Below are 5,135 nucleotides of genomic sequence, written 5' to 3'. Positions count from 1 at the left end.
CCAGTGACGGGGTGGGGGAAGGGGGGCCGGGGCCGGGGGAGGGGCCGCAGCACCCCTGTGGTCTCCAGATGGCTTATTTGATTATGCTGACCCAGGACCCCACCATGTAGGCCCCTGCCCCTGAGCTCTCTGAAGCCCTGCGTTTGGGAAGGTGGGTGAAGGTGGGCAGGGCCTGGCTGAGGTGGGGGGTCTCCACTAACCACTGGCACTTGCCGGCCACTCAGAGTGCCCCAGGGAGGTGGCTGCTACCACTCCCTCCCTCCCCCTGCTCCCAGCTGTCTGTCCTGGAGTCTGGTGCACAGGCCCAGGGAGGAGGTTCAGCTTCCCTGGTGGGCCTCAATGTCCCTTGAGTCAGAGGTCATCCCTTCCCCCTCTCCTGGAAACAGAGGCAGAGAGAAGTTGAGCGGACATCAACTCGGGTGGGGTGGGGGAGGGGGGCGGGGAGAAGAGGATCTCCAGGACTCCCTCCCAGAGACCAGGAGGGAAGCCCTCCGTTTTGTAAACTAGGGATAACAGAGTTTGCAAAATTAGGCAAGGGACTGTTGGGCCCTAGAGGACACTGGGAGACTGGTTAGGACCCAAAGACCTCCTCCCTAAACCTTCTATCCCATCTGACGTCTGCAGGGGAGAATTTTGACATGTTATCTGCAAAGAATTTTGCTGCAATCATCTTTCTAACCCTCTCCCGGCAGAGGAGAAGTTTGGCACAATCAACGTTCTAGCCCCACCCACGGTTGGCCCTCCAGGCTGGTATTTATCTGCAAAGCTGTAGTCAAGAAGTTTTTTGTTTGTTTGTTTTCGTTTAATTTGTTTCTTAATTTAGATACTCCTTGAAAGGTGTGTATGTGGAGGGGCAGGGGACAGATCTGAGGTCTGAGGCTGGGACTGGGGATTAGCACCAAGACCAGCCCATGGATTCTTCCCAAACACCCTCATACCAAGTACCCCATGGGTGGTGCTGGGTCGTTATTTCTGAGCCCTAACTCCAATCCAGAGGAGAGCTTGCCCCCCACCCCCACCCCCACCCCAGCCCACTAGAGGAACAGCAGCCTGGCCTGCGGGGGCCTCAGAGTCTGTGGGTGGGAATCCGGGGGATCGTGGGGAGGATGTATGGGTCTCCGGATCAGGGACATTGCTGATGAGCCGTCTTTCACTGGCCCTTCCCATTGGGTTCCTTACTGTACACCCTTGAAGCTGGGCCTCAACTCCTGTCCTATGTCCTGAAAGACACTCTCCAGGGCCAGACACAGGGGAGGGGCCTCAGCTGTCCTCTGTCGCCGGGCTGGGCATCCAACTGTCTGTCCTGCTTTCACGTTGCGGTTGCAGCTTGCGCTGAGCTCGCCCAGCTGGAGATGACTGGGCATCCCCGCCCCCGCCTTCGACCACCCTGTCTCGGTCCTCCCCCCTGAAACGTGTACCCCTGGCCAGGCTGGCGACTCCCAGCCCCCAAATGAGAAGTGCCCTTAAGGCCCCCACAGTGCCCGCAGCCCTGGAATAAATTTTGCAGTTAGTTTCCAGCTACCTTCGCCTATCTACATTCTAGGGCCCAAGGAGAGCCTCCTAAGTGGGTTTGGGCTGTCTAGGGCGGGGCCGAGCGCCGAATGGGACGAAGGCAACACCTAGGTAACTTTCGGTTCCAAACTCGGGGGGGGGGGCAGGATGGGGTGTGAGGGCCAAGGTGGGGGATACCAGGCACTGCTGGGGGGCCCTTGGGCCCCACCTCATCCCTGGGGCCCTGCCAACCCTGGGAGGCCTGGGAGATACTTGGGCTTTCTGGGCACTCAGCCTCACTGCCACCCTGGCGTGCATCTCAGCTGCCATCTTGGGCAGCAGGGAACAGTCATTTAATGAGCATCTACTGTGTGCCATCCATCACTTCACTGTCCCTGCAGTAGCCTGTGAGGCAGGGGTTATAATCCAGAGGAGGCACTTGGCAAGGGCCCTTAGTCGGCCATCTGCTGGGCAGATTCAAACCCGGATCCACCTGACTTCAGGGCACTGGCCCTTTCCTCTCTGTCCCCCGGTGGCACACCCACAGGCCCCAGGCCTGGCCCCTCTCACTTGCTTGGTGGCAGCAGTGAGCACAGCCAACTCTGAGGACTGCTTCCTCTGCTCCAGGTGCCCTTCCAGGACGTCGCCTGCCTTGTCCACTGGTCTTGTCCCATCTGCTCTTCGCAGCCGCTTTGGTAGGTGGCGGCCCCAGATTACAGATGAGGAAACTAAGGTGAAGTGTCCTGTCCAAGGTCACCCACTGAGAAGGGCCAACCATGATGCAAACTTCCATCCTCCTGACACGCCTTGACCAACGTGACTGGTTTATCTCCAGAGCCACCCCTGCTCCTCTGTTCAAATTAGAAAAAGCTGTGTGCCAGGCACACAGCTTGGCAGCGGCTTAGGCAAAGGGACAAAGCCTCCCTTTCCCTCTGGCAGCTCCAGAAGCAGACACCCTGGTTCCTGCCCCTGGAGACTGTTCAGTCTTGTAGGAGGACATTACCTTAATCAGATTGTTATCTGATGTGGTGCATCATGTAACTGCACAAGATAAGGAAGTGATTGATTCTGCTCCTGGGGGGACAGGAAGTCTTCATAGCTGACGTGTCATCCAAACTGGGTTTTGAAGGATGCCCAGGGGTTCACCAGCTAGATAAGAGTTGGGGTCAGTCCAGGCAGAGGCAGCAGTGTGAGCAGAGGGATGGAGGGGTGTCAACCAGCAGTGTTTGGGGACCTAAGAGGAGTTATTTTGGCTGAAGAGTGAAGACAGTGTGTTGAGGGGGAGGGAGTGTATGGAGCAGGGGGTGGGGAGACTGGAAAGGACTCCTTGGTCCCCAACCCTGACCACAGGCCCACCCGCCACCACCCCCCCCACGCCCATATGATTAGTCTGGGAGGAGGCAGGGGCCCTCTGGTGGGGAGGGGAAGGAGTCAGAGGACACTGCAGGTGCAGAGAGTAGGGACCGCCAAGTGCCCAGCCCAGTTCAGTGCCACCTTCCTGCTGCCCCTCCAGGCCCCGGTCCCTCCACTCCTGCCCCACAGTAGCGGGCGGCGGGCTTTGCCTAACCTGCCGGGGCCGAGCACCCCGGTGGGTGAGCCTCAGCAGTGGTGCCCAGCCTGCCACTCCTCCCCGGGGGTACCGCTGCGTCTTCCCCGAGCAGGCAGGAACTACGCTCCTCCCCACGGAGGCCTGCTGTCTTTTCTCGCTGCCTGGGGCCTTCAAGGCCTTAAACTCGCCTCCACTGTGCGCACGGTCCCCTGCACACCCTCCTCTGGCAACAGCTGACTTTTCCCGAGTGCCTGTGTGTGCCGGGCACTTGGACTAATACACAGGACAGCCTCATGTCACCTGCGGGGTGGGCCAGATGCCCCCCATTCTGCAGACGATGGACTGGGCTTCCGGAAGTTCAACGGCAGCCCCCATGCCCAGAATGAAATACCCAGACCCCTGTGCTGTGTGGTGGGCTAGCTACACCCCAGGTAGATTTTGTCCCAGACTCAGTGCAGGTGGGGCCCAGGGTGAAAGTGACCCCGAGGCCGTAGAGGGATCTGCGAGCAGCTTGCACCTTGATGGGTCTCTGGGCTTCTTCTCATGCAGCCCTGCCCCACCTCCACTCACCTGCATCTGGAGTGGCTATACCGCTCCTCCCTCCCCCCAGGGAGGCTGCTCTGACGCTCCTCAGCTGTGCCACGTCCTCTGGCAGCACTGGAGCCAGGCTGAGGTTAGCAGGACGGTGTTAACAGCCTCTGCACCCTAAGTCCCAGCCCCTGGGCCTCTCCTTCGCCTGGCCCCTACCTTGGGGCCCATCCTGGTGCCAAGCCCTGACACATCACCACTGCTGCTCACCTTAGCTCTGCAACCGGCTCTACCCAAGAGGAGACCAGGACTCAGAGAAGAATCTTGCTCGAGGCCACAGAATCAGTGGTGCCAGGACCTGGTCCCATAGCCAGATTCTGAGTTGGGGTCCTCTCGCAGCATGACACGTCAGACCTGAAGCCGGTCCACCTGCCCTGGTGCCTCCTCCGAGCAGTCTGCCTGGGTGGCTCCCACTCACAGCGACTGCCACCCCCGACCTCTATGTTACCCAGCCGGGGAGACCCAGGTATGAGACGTGGAGACCTTCTCTGAGCCTCAGTTTTCTTTTCTGTACGATAGAGGTGATGGTGGTCTCAGGGCTGAGGTAAGGACCTGCAGCTCTAAGGCAGTACAAGGCTTAGCACCAGCCAGGTACACAGCAGGTGCTAGTAAGTGTTGGCTGCACCTGCCCTGATGGTGAAGCTGGGTCTGTCCTGAGTCCCAAAGCCAAAGTGGCAGCTTCCCTTGTACCTCCCTCCTCCCAGGGAGACTGGCATCCTGTCCCCCTCCGCAGGCCAGGGTGACCTCCAGAGAAGGAAAGGTCACTACAGTACCATTTATTATCAGAGACATCACGGGGCTGTCAGAACTTCAGGGCAGGAGGGGAGGGACAGAGGGGAGGGACAGTCACAGGCAGGAAGCTGAGGACAGAGCTGTGGGACCTGGCAGTGTAAGCGGGAGCACCAGGGCCAGGGCCTCCATTGGAAGGAGAGAGAGGCTGAGGCCCCTGGGAGTGGGTAGTGGTCTAGATGCTGCGTCTGTCCCTCCGGGGCCCCCAGTTGGGCCTTTCAGAGGTCCCCAGGTAGAGCTTGGAGGAAAGTTCCCATGTAATGTCTCTAGAAACCTGGGAGGAAAGTACACCCTTTGGGCTGGGCTGGCAGAGAACCAAGATGGGGGCCCACCCTCCCAATATGGGGACGGGGCTGGGAACTGGGGCTAAGGGAAGACCTTGGGTGGGATTCTGGCCTGGGTGACCCTGGCAGTCTCCCTCTCTGAGCCTCAGTTTCTCCATCCGGAGAACACCTGCAATGCCGGGGATGGGGGTGGTGGGGAGTTGGGGGGCGCCATGGACTTTCTGGAGGGAGGGGCAGGGGCAGGCCTGTGGGGGACACACAGCTGGCAGCCTTCACTCCCCCGCTCTTCTTGCTGGGGCCACCTGAGTGGGTCGCCTGGTGGGGCGGGGGGGTGGGGCGGCTAGGGCATCGGAGGGCGGGACGGGTTGGGTGTTCCTCCGAGGCCGAGGTAGAAGCGGCTCCGTTGCTACGAGCGGCCTTAGCAACGCACCCAT

This window comes from Stenella coeruleoalba, assembly GCF_951394435.1.
Source record: "Stenella coeruleoalba genome assembly, chromosome: 7".
Lineage (NCBI taxonomy): Eukaryota > Metazoa > Chordata > Mammalia > Artiodactyla > Delphinidae > Stenella > Stenella coeruleoalba.
The sequence above is the reverse complement of the archived record's forward strand: the minus strand, read 5'-3'. Positions refer to the sequence as shown.